General features: G+C 45.4%; 2 long non-coding RNA genes across 2 annotated transcripts; both read right to left on the minus strand.

Annotated features, from left to right (window-relative positions):
* Positions 1–2656: 2656 nt before the first annotated feature.
* On the minus strand, positions 2657–3801 carry LOC139577769 (uncharacterized). Its single transcript, XR_011675403.1, has 3 exons — positions 3767–3801; positions 3233–3535; positions 2657–2804 (listed from the first exon to the last, which is right to left on the minus strand). It is a non-coding gene; the product is annotated as an uncharacterized lncRNA (long non-coding RNA).
* A 4048-nt stretch (positions 3802–7849) lies between these two features.
* On the minus strand, positions 7850–9880 carry LOC139577758 (uncharacterized). The gene is made up of 3 exons (XR_011675392.1): positions 8957–9880; positions 8420–8725; positions 7850–8110 (listed from the first exon to the last, which is right to left on the minus strand). It is a non-coding gene; the product is annotated as an uncharacterized lncRNA (long non-coding RNA).
* Between the last annotated feature and the right edge of the window lie 4991 nt (positions 9881–14871).

Below are 14871 nucleotides of genomic sequence, written 5' to 3' on the forward strand. Positions count from 1 at the left end.
CATGTTACCCCAAACCCCATGTTACCAAAACACCATTTTACCCCAAAACCCATGTTACCCAAAACCCCATGTTACCCCAAACACCATGTTACCCCAAACCCCATGTTACCCAAAACTCCATGTTACCCCAAAACTCCATGTTACCCAGAACCCCATGTTACCCAGAACCCCATGTTACCCAAAACCCCATGTTAACAAAATCCCATGTTACCCAAACCCCACGTTACCCAAAGCCCCACGTTACCCAAAGCCCCACGTTACCCCAAACCCCACGTTACCCAGAACCCCACGTTACCCAGAACCCCACGTTACCCAGAACCCCACGTTACCCAGAACCGCACGTTACCCAGAACCCCATGTTACCCAGAACCCCAAGTTACCAAAACGCCATGTTACCCTGGTGGTAAAAACTAAACTAAAAGGAATAATGGTGGTTGCAGTCACTCCTTTTAGATTTCTTCCAAGGTTCTAGAAAGATAAACTAATTCTGAACTTGTTATTAAAATTAGAACCACTTCAGGTTTGTCACCACATTTTAAACACCAGTCCACTGCTGACCATCGATTTAAAACACAAAACTGACCTAAGATCAGCATGTAGGATCAGCTTCATTCTACTCCTACTCCGTCCCCTGGGCTGCTCTCTCCTCTCCCGGTCCAGCTTCAGCTCTGGAGCTCAGAGAGACCATCTCCATGGCATTGACATCAAGATCCATGCTGCTCACCCTGTTCACTCTCTTCTGCCTCCTGGTGGGCTAGGGAGACACAGCACCAACAGTCAGACATTTACTCTGTAGTATCTCCATTCTCTCTCTCTCCCTCTCCCTCTCACCCTCTCCCTCTAGTTTAAATGACTTGTAACGTCTGAGTAAATGTCTTTACCTTGTAGTACAGGTAGGAGGTGGTGATGGCTGTCAGTAGGAGCAGCAGCACTACAACGTGTCTGATGATGAAGGCTGGTAGAGGAGAGGCTGCAAACAGAAACACCTTTGATGAGGGGACTGATCATCATCACATAGATCTGTGGGAAATCTGTCAATGACAAAGTTAAAAGTCTGGTTCATGTTCAGTTACCTGTGATGGTGAGGGAGAGGAGCTCACTCTCAGAGGAGAAGTAATGAGAGAAAACATAATTCTCATAAACACAGCTGTAGTTCCCTTGGTGGGAGTCATCTGCAGCAGGGAAGAGGAAGGCAGCAGAGTGATTGACAGCTGGCTGGGTCTGGGTTCTGTTGGAGCCGGTGAACGTGAGGAGGAAGGAGCCTCCTGGGTACTGTGGCTGAGTGGAGCAGGTGATGGTGAAGCTGTAGCCCCTGAACACCTCGGGCCCCTGGTGGCCCCTGGAGACCCCTCCCATTGAGTCAGTCAGGGAGATATCAGGCTGGACCAGGAGATCTGTAACAATAAAAGAGAAGAAGAAAAACCTCTTCAACTAGTTTCCTATAGATATGACAATAACATCAGCATGTAACAGTGCTAGCCACCCTCCCTCACAGGGAAACATGAGTAGTGGGCCTACAGTCACTGAGACAACATATGTTGATATCAGGCTTAAGCAGGACATCTGGAACAAGAGGAGAGAAAAAGAAAACGTAGCTCCTCAACTACTTTCCTCATTTAGATATGACAATAACATGACATGTGACAGTGGTAGTGAGTAGAGACGTTCACTGAGATAACACTCAAATACAAAAGCATTCTGGGATATTTAAGTTGTATTTGATTCCTACTTGACTGAGTGATCTATTTAGCAAAGCAGACTGACAAGCTAAACAGTCATCATGAGAGGTCCAGAGGAAGTTGTATGAATGAAGGAAATCAGTTGAATATAATTATAATATGTTGATATTTCCTGAGCAGATCACTGTGAGTCCAGGAAGGAGATATAATACATGGACAAAAGTATGTGGAACTCAGCAGTGAGTTTTACAACAGTCACTGAGATCTTCAGTAAGGCCATTCTACTGTCAATGTTTGTCTATGGAGATTGCATGGCTGTGTGCTCGAGTTTATACACCTGTCAGCAACAGGTGCGGCTGAAATAGCCAAATCCACTGATGTCCACATACATTTGGCCATATAGTGTATATTGTTATTACCTGAGCAGATCACTTTGAGTCCAGGAAGGTGATCATAGCTTCTGGAACACTCTCTCAGTGCGCGCTCAGACCCAGAACAGTGAACTAAAAACCCTCTAGTGGTGTATCCAGGTAGTACTGAAACAGTGTAGCCACAACCCAGCTGTCTACACACTACTGCAGCTACAGCCTTCACGTCAGAGAAAGATCCCACAATCCTCCACTCTCCCTGGTCGTACCGCTCCACTCCACCAGCACAGCGACTGCCTCCTCCCACCAGCCTCACATCATCAGGCTCTGAGAAAAGAAAAGAGAGAGACAGTAATCTTACTATTTTCTCACTAAAACACACCTATATTGTCTCTCATATTCTTCACTCCAGGTGAGAAACAATGTTGATTGAGTGACAAACTGTTTCTTACCTGAGCAGGTGAGTCCAACAGCATTATCAGGTAGGCAGGTGTTGTGTTTTCTGTCTGAGGTGTCACAGTCCAGGAGAAGGGACTCATTGCCTTTACACTGGAACTCTTTATCCCAGGTCTGACCCTCACCTCCTCCATAGAGCCCCCCCTGTAGAGCTGCAGGACCCCACAGTCAAGCTCCCCACAGACTACCTCTGCATCCTGCCGGTCAAAGTCAGCTTCACACACTGAGGCCCAGGACTGATTGGACTTCACCTCCACTCTCCCAGAGCAGAGACCAGCTCCATCCACAAGCCGCACAGACTCTGGCGAAAAAGAGTTGGTTGAACATTCAATCAGTTTTGTTGATGACACTGTCAAGGACTAAACACAAATATGTTGGATAAAAGATTGTAGTTTGCTATGTTTGATACTGTAAGAGGTAGAAATGGGTTCTTAGTCACTCAGGATCGGGTTGGGAATAATGCAGGCAGGAGACAGGAATAAGTTCGCTTCACTTTATAGAAAATAAACAGCTGGACATCCATCAGGCAGCTTCACTTCAGTAACATCTGAACTACAATGATCTGCCCATGAACATCTCCCATAAACCAATATGACAAACACAAATATAATGTTTAAATACATCTGACATCTCTCCCTCTATTTAAATGAAATAAAAACACATAAAACATGATACATGGTAATATTGTATAATGTATAAATAAATCTCTCAATATGACCAGTCTCTTACCTGAACAGGTCACATGACGATAATATTCACCATCACAGACACCAGGTTCTCCTATGAAGCCACACTGTCTAATAGAAGACTCAATTCCACTACATCTCAATAGTGCGACTCCTCTTCCATCTTCAATCAGAGGTCCTCTATATTCAGCTACAGGATTCCCACAGTCCAGCTCTCTACACAAAACCTTAGTCTCTCTCATTCTCCACCTCCCAGAACATAGACCCAACCACTCTCCTTCATAGAAGACTTCCACTGTCCCAGAACAGGAAGTGGTCCCATCCACCAGTCTGACTGAGTCTTCAGCTGTAAACAGCAGAGAGGAAAACACAGTGGTGAGGACAGATGATGACAGTGATTCTGTTATTCTAACAGCAGTAATGCTTTGTGGTTGACAAGTATTAGTAGTTCCATAAAACACTACTTGTTATTGGGTTTTAGAATGGTTTGTATGGACACATGACTTTCTCCATGTGGGATAATAAAGTTGACTAATATTGAACTGCTATAATCACTGTAGATTTATACTCTACCTACCTGTTGGACTGAAGCTTTGAGCCTGGAGATCTGAGGAGAAAGAGAGGAGTCAGAGGAAGAGAGAGACAGAGGTTAAATGAACATCAACATGACCTTTCATGATGTGATGGGAAGACAGGCTTATCGTTGGTATGGTGCAACAACACCCATGTGTACAAACACTATATATACAAAAGTATGTGGACACCCCTTCAAATTAGTGGATTCTATTTCAGCCACACCCCTTCCTGACAGATGTATAATCAAGCACTCAGCCATGCAATCTCCATAGACAAACATTGTCAGTAGAATGGCCTTAATGAAGAGCTCAGTGACTTTCAACATGGCAACATCATAGGATACCACCTTTCCAAGTCAGATGGTCAAATTTCATAATCCCCCAACTCCTCATCTCCCTTCTTCTCTCCTCTCCTCTCCTCCCCTCTCCCCTCTCCTCTTCCTCTCCCCTCTCCTATTCCTCTCCTCTTCTCCCCCCTCTCCTATTCCTCTCCCCCTCTCCTCTCCTCTCCTCCCCCTCACTTCTCCTCTTATCGTCCTCTCTACTCCTCTTCTCCCCATCTCTACTCCTCTTCTCACCCTCTTGTCTTTACCCCCTCCCCCCTCAACATGGATCTAGTCCAATCAGACGTGTCTCACCTCAACATGGATCTAGTCCAATCAGACGTGTCTCACCTCAACATGGATCTAGTCCAATCAGACGTGTCTCGCCTCAACATGGATCTAGTCCAAAAGTGTTCCCTTTATTTTTTTGAGCAGTGTATATATACAGTGGGGAGAACAAGTATTTGATACACTGACAATTTTGCAGGTTTTCCTACTTACAAAGCATGTAGAGGTCTGTAATTTTTATCATAGGTACACTTCAACTGTGAGAGACGGAATCTAAAACAAAAATCCAGAAAATCACATTGTATAATATTTAAGTAATTAATTAGCATTTTATTGCATTTTATTGCATGACATAAGTATTTGATACATCAGAAAAGAAGAACTTAATATTTGGTACAGAAACCTTTGTTTGCAATTACAGAGATCATACGTTTCCTGTAGTTTTTGACCAGGTTTGCACACACTGCAGCAGGGATTTTGGCCCACTCCTCCATACAGACCTTCTCCATATCCTTCTGGTTTCGGGGCTGTCGCTGGGCAATACGGACTTTCAGCTCCCTCCAAAGATTTTCTATTGGGTTCAGGTCTGGAGACTGGCTAGGCCACTCCAGGACCTTGAGATGCTTCTTACGGAGCCACTCCTTAGTTGCCCTGGCTGTGTGTTTCGGGTCGTTGTCATGCTGGAAGACCCAGCCACGACCCATCTTCAATGCTCTTACTGAGGGAAGGAGGTTGTTGGCCAAGATCTCGCGATACATGGTCCCATCCATCCTCCCTTCAATACGGTGCAGTCGTCCTGTCCCATTTGCAGAAAAGCATTCCCAAAGAATTATGTTTCCACCTCCATGCTTCACGGTTGGGATGTTGTTCTTGCGGTTGTACTCATCCTTCTTCTTCCTCCAAACACGGCGAGTGAAGTTTAGACCAAAAAGCTCTATTTTTGTCTCATCAGACCACATGACCTTCTCCCATTCCTCCTCTGGATCATCCAGATGGTCATTGGCAAACTTCAGACGGGCCTGGACATGCGCTGGCTTGAGCAGGGGGACCTTGTGTGCGCTGCAGGATTTTAATCCATGACGGTGTAGTGTGTTACTAATGGTTTTCTTTGAGACTGTGGTCCCAGCTCTCTTCAGGTTATTGACCAGGTCCTGTCGTGCAGTTCTGGGCTGATCCCTCACCTTCCTCATGTTCATTGATGCCCCACGAGGTGAGATCTTGCATGGAGCCCCAGACCGAGGGTGATTGACCGTCATCTTGAACTTCTTCCATTTTCTAATAATTGCGCCAACAGTTGTTGCCTTCTCACCAAGCTGCTTGCCTATTGTCCTGTAGCCCATCCCAGCCTTGTGCAGGTCTACAATTTTATCCCTGATGTCCTTACACAGCTCTCTGGTCTTGGCCATTGTGGAGAGGTTGGAGTCTGTTTGATTGAGTGTGTGGACAGGTGTCTTTTATACAGGTAACAAGTTCAAACAGGTGCAGTTAATACAGGTAATGAAAAACTAACAGGTCTGTGAGAGCCGGAATTCTTACTGGTTGGTAGGTGATCAAATACTTTTGTCATGCAATAAAATGCAAATTAATTACTTAAAAATCATACAATGTGATTTTCTGGATTTTTGCAGAAATTACAGACCTCTACATGCTTTGTAAGTAGGAAAACCTGGAAAATCGGCAGTGTATCAAATACTTGTTCTCCCCACTGTATATATATATATATATATATTATTAAAAACAATTTAGAAAACGTCACTCAAATCCTGTTAAATGTATATAGAGGTATTACTCTCATGCTACAGTATATAAATGATATTGTTCCATTTGAAACAGCCTAACAGGCTCTCCCACCATCTCTAATGATCTGGTCTGCTTGATGATGAACAAAATGTAGACCACAGCATGATTATTATATGACTACCACATCTCTGTACCCCCCCACACACAATCCATGTTTGGTAGATGCTCTTTTCATTTACAATTTAACCCTTAGTCTACCATTTCTGCGGCCGTGTGGAAATCTGTAACGTCCGATCAGTTTGGCCTTTAAACTGTGGAAAGATGAGACTCAGGAACACGATGATGTTCTCCGTTTTGCACTACAACCCCATAAGCATCGTCTGAAGTCATACAGTCCATCTGCCAACTTCTGTCTGTAGTGTCAGAACCGTTTGGACTACACACTAACATGACCCCACTATGGAAAGGTGAGTCTCTCAGGAACACGTACAGGTTGTATTGATCTAGGACACACTAACATGACCCCACTATGGAAAGGTGAGTCTCTCAGGAACACGTACAGGTTGGTTTGATCTAGGACACACTAACATGACCCCACTATGGAAAGGTGAGTCTCTCAGGAACACGTACAGGTTGTATTGATCTAGGACACACTAACATGACCCCACTATGGAAAGGTGAGTCTCTCAGGAACACGTACAGGTTGTATTGATCTAGGACACACTAACATGACCCCACTATGGAAAGGTGAGTCTCTCAGGAACACGTACAGGTTGTATTGATCTAGGACACACTAACATGACCCCACTATGGAAAGGTGAGTCTCTCAGGAACACGTACAGGTTGGTTTGATCTAGGACGCCCACAAGCTTTACAAGACTCGTCTGAAGGTCTCCTGGTACCAGTTTAACACATTTATGGAAGTATATATGGAGATTGTTTAGTGTAGAAAATAAGGGTGAAATACATGTAAAATATTAATATGAGTTTCAGCAGTGAGTTTTACAACAGAGGATTATTTTTACGCTCTACGTGGTTCAACACTCGGCGGTCCGTTCTGTCAGCTTGTGTTGTCTACCACTTCACGGCTGAGCCGTTGTTGCTCCAAGACGTGCCACGTTAAGTCACTGAGATTATCAGTAAGGACATTTTACTGCCGATGTTTGTCTATGGAGATTGCATGGCTGCATGCTCGAGTTTATACACCTGTCAGCAACAGGTGTGGCTGAAATAGCCAAATCCACTGATGTCCACATACATTTGGCCATATAGTGTATATTGTTATTACCTGAGCAGATCACTTTGAGTCCAGGAAGGTGATCATAGCTTCTGGAACACTCTCTCAGTGCGCGCTCAGACCCAGAACAGTGAACTAAAAACCCTCTAGTGGTGTTTCCAGGTAGTACTGAAACAGTGTAGCCACAACCCAGCTGTCTACACACTACTGCAGCTACAGCCGTCACGTCAGAGAAAGATCCCACAATCCTCCACTCTCCCTGGTCGTACCACTCCACTCCACCAGCACAGCGACTGCCTCCTCCCACCAGCCTCACATCATCAGGCTCTGAGAAAAGAAAAGAGAGAGACAGTAATCTATCTATTTTCTCACTAAAACACACCTATATTGTCTCTCATATTCTTCACTCCAGGTGAGAAACAATGTTGATTGAGTGACAAACTGTTTCTTACCTGAGCAGGTGAGTCCAACAGCATTATCAGGTAGACAGGTGTTGTGTTTTCTGTCTGAGGTGTCACAGTCCAGGAGAAGGGACTCTTTGCCTTTACACTGGAACTCTTTATCCCAGGTCTGACCCTCACCTCCTCCATAGAGCCCCCCCTGTAGAGCTGCAGGAGCCCCACAGCCAAGCTCCCCACAGACTACCTCTGCATCCTGCCGGTCAAAGTCAGCTTCACACACTGAGGCCCAGGACTGATTGGACTTCACCTCCACTCTCCCAGAGCAGAGACCAGCTCCATCCACAAGCCGCACAGACTCTGGAGAAAAAGAGTTGGTTGAACATTCAATCAGTTTTGTTGATGACACTGTCAAGGACTAAACACACTTCACTTTATAGAAAATAAACAGCTGGACATCCATCAGGCAGCTTCACTTCAGTACCATCTGAACTACAATGATCTGCCCATGAACATCTCCCATAAACCAATATGACAAACACAAATATAATGTTTAAATACATCTGACATCTCTCCCTCTATTTAAATGAAATTAAAACACATAAAACATGATACATGGTAATATTGTATAATGTACAAATAAATCTCTCAATATGACCAGTCTCTTACCTGAACAGATCACATGATGATAATATTCACCATCACAGACACCAGGTCTTCCTATGATGTTACACTGTCTAAATGAAGACTCATTTCCACTGCATCTCAATAGTATGACTCCTCTTCTTCCATCTTCAATCAGAGGTCCTCTAGATTCAGCTACAGGATTCCCACAGTCCAACTCTCTACACACAACCTTAGTCTCTCTCATGCTCCACCACCTAGAACATAGACCTGACCACTCTCCTCTGTTGAAGACTTCCACTGTCCCAGAACAGGAAGTGGTCCCATCCACCAGTCTGACTGAGTATTCAGCTGTAAACAGCAGAGAGGAAAACACAGTGGTGAGGACAGATGATGACAGTGATTCTGTTATTCTAACAGCAGTAATGCTTTGTGGTTGACAAGTATTAGTAGTTCCATAAAACACTACTTGTTATTGGGTTTTAGAATGGTTTGTATGGATACATGAATTTCTCCATGTGGGATAATAAAGTTGACTAATATTGAACTGCTATAATCACTGTAGATTTATACTCTACCTACCTGGTGGACTGACGCTTTGAGCCTGGAGATCTGAGGAGAAAGAGAGAGACAGAGGAGAAAAAGAGAGACAGAGACAGAGAGACAGAGAGAAACAGAGGAGAAAGGGAGGAGTCAGAGGAAGAGAGAGACAGAGGAGAAAGGGAGGAGTCAGAGGAAGAGAGAGATAGAGGAGAAAGGGAGGAGTCAGAGGAAGAGAGAGACAGAGGAGAAAGGGAGGAGTCAGAGGAAGAGAGAGACAGAGGAGAAAGGGAGGAGTCAGAGGAAGAGAGAGACAGAGGAGAAAGGGAGGAGTCAGAGGAAGAGAGAGACAGAGGAGAAAGGGAGGAGTCAGAGGAAGAGAGAGACAGAGGAGAAAGGGAGGAGTCAGAGGAAGAGAGAGACAGAGGAGAAAGGGAGGAGTCAGAGGAAGAGAGAGACAGAGGAGAAAGGGAGGAGTCAGAGGAAGAGAGAAAGACAGAGGAGAAAGGGAGGAGTCAGAGGAAGAGAGAGAGAGGAGAAAGGGAGGAGTCAGAGGAAGAGAGAGACAGAGGAGAAAGGGAGGAGTCAGAGGAAGAGAGAGACAGAGGAGAAAGGGAGGAGTCAGAGGAAGAAAGAGACCGAGGAGAAAGGGAGGAGTCAGAGGAAGAGAGAGACAGAGGAGAAAGGGAGGAGTCAGAGGAAGAGAGAAACAAAGGAGAAAGGGAGGAGTCAGAGGAAGAGAGAGACAGAGGAGAAAGGGAGGAGTCAGAGGAAGAGAGAGACAGAGGAGAAAGGGAGGAGTCAGAGGAAGAGAGAGACAGAGGTTAAATGAACATCAACATGACATTTCATGATGTGAATGGGAAGATAGGCTTATTGTTGGTATTGTGCAACAACACCCATGTGTACATACACTATATATACAAAAGTATGTGGACACCCCTTCAAATTAGTGGATTCTATTTCAGCCACACCAACAACCACGTGTACACACACTCTCTCGTATACCCTTTCTCTCCCCTACCTTCCCTTTCTCTCTACCTTAGCCTCTCTCCCCTCCCCTCCTCTCTCCTCTCCACTTCTCTCTCCTCTACCCTCCTCTCTCCCCTCCCCTACTCTCTCCTCTCCACTTCTCTCTCCTCTACCCTCCTCTCTCCCCTACCCTACTCTCTCCAATACACTTATCTCTCTCCTCTACCTTCCTCTCTCCTCTCCACTTCTCTCTCCCCTATCCTCCATTCTCCCCTCCCTTTCTCTCTCCTCTTCCCTTTCTCTCTCCCCTACCCTCCTCTCTCCCCTACCCTACTCTCTCCAATACACTTATCTCTCTCCTCTACCCTCCTCTCTCCCCCACCCTCCTCTCCCCTCTCCACTTCTCTCTCCTCTACCCTCCTCTCTCCTCCTCTCTCCCTACCCTCCTCTCTCTCTCTCCTCCTCCTCAAATCTCTCTCCCCACCCCTTCTCTCTCTTCTCATCTCTCTCTCTCTCTTTCTCTCTCTCTTCGTGACATACAGTGTTGGACCTGTTGATCTTGACTCAGCTCATAGACCTCTATCATCTACACCCCTCCCTTCTCCTACTCTAACATAACACCAATATAATATATACTCTCATTCATTTACATAGAGACAGATACAATCAATCATTGACACACTGAATATACAACAGTCAGATGCAGGACACCATCACAACTTAACTGACATTAGTGCCTGTCCCCAGATGGACAGTTAGGCTACAGTAAAGTACATTTACAGGTGATCACATCATTGTCCTGCTTTGAGACACATTTTTACTGTCTGCTTCCAGTTGCATGTTATTTTACTAGCCCTGCAAATGGTAATATATCTTACAATATCAAAACATATCTCAGTAACTGGCACAAGTGTATATCAGTAAAACAGCATCATACCTGTGCTCCACAACAGGATGGTCAGTACCACTGCAGGTATCATATCTGTCTCTAACTGGGGCTCCGCTGAGCGAAACAAGTCTACTGTCATGAAGAGTCGACTGAAGAGTGAGAAATACTGCTAGGCTTTATGACTTCTATCTCATTACGTCCTAACTTCAATGATGTGAGATAAACTTCTTAGCAACTTATCTTGGATCAGTGGTTGAACACACTACAGCAAACTGATATGTTAAAAAAACTCCACAGGAAACTGCTGACAGAGCAGCAAAGTTACACATAGTGTGCCCTATAATATCGCCTCTAACTTTCTACTGCTTGAGTTCACCTCTTATAGAATATTGGCTTAATGTTCCAGCACCTCAATATAAACAGTACCAGCACCCAAAATGAGTACTGATGAGGTCTCATGTTAGAGCAGGAGAAGGGGGGATGTGGTGTAGAAGCTAGAGGTCTGTTACCCAAGTCAACTCAACAGGCCTGATAATATATGTCAGGGTCAGGCTGGGCTGGGACAAGAGAAGAACAGGTTACTGGTTATGATGACATCACTGGTGAGAAGTCAGTGAATAAAAGATGAAGGGGAGAGGAAGGAGGAGAGGAGAGGGAGGAGAGAGGAGAGAGAGAAGAGGAGGATGGGAGAGGAGAGGAGAGAGGAGAGGAGAGGAGAGGAGAGGAGGATGGGAGAAAGGGAGAGGAGGTACTGTTTGTCTCCCACCGTTCCACTCAGAGGACTCTACCTTCTGTTATCAAGTGGCCGTTTCCACTATATTTAGTTTACCAGTCATTTCAGTGAAGGGAACAAGTGCACACTTTAGGAGAAAGGAGAGATAATTGGTGCAATGCTTCTTTCTAGTCTACAGTCCTGCGTCTGTGTCACCAGATTATCACCTAGTGGCCATAAGAGGAACTGTCCTGTCAGTGTGTTTTTACTGCTGGCTCAAAACAACACATGACCTGCATACAGGATATGATTCATGTGTGAGTACTAAAAGCATATGAATATAGTATATTATAGTATATTTATTATATATGTGGGTCTGATAAGTAAACACTCTTAATGTTTGCTGTTTTATCACTCAGAAGAACATTGGGCACTATGTAACCAAACACATGTGAAACCTCATGATATGAGTGATAACAAGTGTTTAAAAAGGTGAGTTCTGCACCCTGTAGACTACTGCACTACTTCTGAAGAAGACCAGAGTCATTTCAGAACGAAGACTGCTATAGTTCTGACGGTGTTGCTGTTCTGTCTGGGGCCTGGACTCAGGGAGAGAGTGGAGGGGTGACTAGTAGGTAGGTAGGTAGGTCGGTAGGTCGGTAGGTCGGTCGGTCGGTCGGTCAGTCGGTCGGTCGGTCGGTCGGTCGGTCGGTCGGTCGGTCGGTCGGTCGGCTTTGTGAAGTTCTTCCACACCAATCTCGACTAACCATTCATGTATGGAACTTGCTTTGCGTACAAGGGCATTGTCATGCTGAAACAGGAAAGGGCCTTCCCCAAACTGTTGCCACAAAGTTGGAAGCACAGAATCTTCTAGAATGTCATTGAATGCTGTAGGGTTAAGATTTCCCTTAACTGAAACTAAGGGGCCCGAACCATGAAAAACAACCCCAGACCATTATTCCTCCTCCACCAAACTTTACAGTTGGCACTATGCATTGGGGCAGGTAGCATTCTCCTGGCATCCGCCAAACCCAGAATAGTCCTTTAGATTGCTAGAAGGTGAAGCATGATTCATTACTCCAGAGAATACGTTTCCACTGCTCCAGAGTCCAATGGCAGCTAGCTTTACACCACTCAAGCCTACACTTGGCATTGCACATGGTGATCTTAGGCTTGTATGCAGCTGCTCGGCCCTGGAAACCCATTTCATGAAGCTCCTGACAAACAGTTTATTGTGCTGATGTTGCTTCCAGAGGCAGTTTGGAACTTGTTAGTGAGTGTTGCAACCAAGTACAGATGATTTTTACACGTTACACGCTTCAGCACTCGGCGGTCCCGTTCTGTGAACATGTGTGGCCCACTACTTCTTGGCTGAGCCGTTGTTGGTCCTAGATGTTTCCACTTCTCAGTAACAGCACTTACAGTTTACCGGAGAAGCTCTAGCAGGTCAGAAACTTGACAAACTGACTTGTTGGAAAGGTGCCATCCTCTGACGGTGCCACGTTGAAAGTTACGGAGATCTTCAGTAAAGCCATTCTACTGCCACTTGTTTGGTTACTACATGATTCCATATGTGTTATTTCATAGTTTCAATGTCTCCACTATTATTCTACAATGTAGACAATAGTTAAAACTGATCCTAGATCTGTACAATGTAGACAATAGTTAAAATAAAGAAAAAACATTGAATTTGTAGGTGTGTCCAAACAATTGATCGGTACTGTATATGCATTGTGGAGGTGAACTGGTCCTAGATCTGTGCAAAGGCATAACATCTACAGCAGGAACAACTGTCTGTGTTAGAGAACATATAAAACGAACTGATCCTAGATCTGTGCAAAGGCATAACATCTACAGCAGGAACAACTGTCTGTGTTAGAGAACATATAAAACGAACTGATCCTAGATCTGTACAAAGGCATAACATCTACAGCAGGAACAACTGTCTGTGTTAGAGAACATATAAAACAAACTGATCCTAGATCTGTACAAAGGCATAACATCTACAGCAGGAACAACTGTCTGTGTTAGAGAGCATATAAAACGAACTGATCCTAGATCTGTACAAAGGCATAACATCTACAGCAGGAACAACTGTCTGTGTTAAAAGGCCCAGCTGGATTTAAAATGACGTATTTGAATGTCAAATGATTTGTTTGTCAGTACAAGACAGGGTCTGTGGAGGCTTGGCCTATTAGTGGTAGATTTTTGGAGGGATCCTTGTCCCTACAGCCAATCAGTGAGCAGCTTCCCTTCCCCTACATCTCAGGCAGTTCTGTTACTCACAACACCCCCCTGCTTTCCTCAACAATGGAACAGCTTCCCTTCCCCTACATCTCAGGCAGTTCTGTTACTCACAACACTCCCCCTGCTTTCCTCAACAATGGAGCAGCTTCCCTTCCCCTACATCTCAGGCAGTTCTGTTACTCACAACACTCCCCCTGCTTCCCTCAACAATGGAACAGCTTCCCTTCCCCTACATCTCAGGCAGTTCTGTTACTCACAACACCCCCCTGCTTTCCTCAACAATGGAGCAGCTTCCCTTCCCTTACATCGCAGGCAGTTCTGTTACTCACAACACTCCCCCTGCTTTCCTCAACAATGGAGCAGCTTCCCTTCCCCTACATCTCAGGCAGTTCTGTTACTCACAACACCCCCCTGCTTTCCTCAACAATGGAACAGCTTCCCTTCCCCTACATCTCAGGCAGTTCTGTTACTCACAACACTCCCCCTGCTTTCCTCAACAATGGAGCAGCTTCCCTTCCCCTACATCTCAGGCAGTTCTGTTACTCACAACACCCCCCCTGCTTTCCTCAACAATGGAACAGCTTCCCTTCCCCTACATCTCAGGCAGTTCTGTTACTCACAACACTCCCCCTGCTTTCCTCAACAAAGGAACAGCTTCCCTTCCCCTACATCTCAGGCAGTTCTGTTACTCACAAAACTCCCCCTGCTTTCCTCAACAATGGAACAGCTTCCCTTCCCCTACATCTCAGGCAGTTCTGTTACTCACAACACTCCCCCTGCTTTCCTCAACAATGGAACAGCTTCCCTTCCCCGACATCTCAGGCAGTTCTGTTACTCACAACACCCCCCCTGCTTTCCTCAACAATGGAACAGCTTCCCTTCCCCTACATCTCAGGCAGTTCTGTTACTCACAACACCCCCCCTGCTTTCCTCAACAATGGAACAGCTTCCCTTCCCCTACATCTCAGGCAGTTCTGTTACTCACAACACTCCCCCTGCTTTCCTCAACAATGGAACAGCTTCCCTTCCCCTACATCTCAGGCAGTTCTGTTACTCACAACACCCCCCTGCTTTCCTCAACAATGGAACAGCTTCCCTTCCCTTACATCTCAGGCAGTTCTGTTACTCACAACACCC

This window comes from Salvelinus alpinus, chromosome 6, assembly GCF_045679555.1.
Source record: "Salvelinus alpinus chromosome 6, SLU_Salpinus.1, whole genome shotgun sequence".
Taxonomy (NCBI): Eukaryota; Metazoa; Chordata; class Actinopteri; order Salmoniformes; family Salmonidae; genus Salvelinus; species Salvelinus alpinus.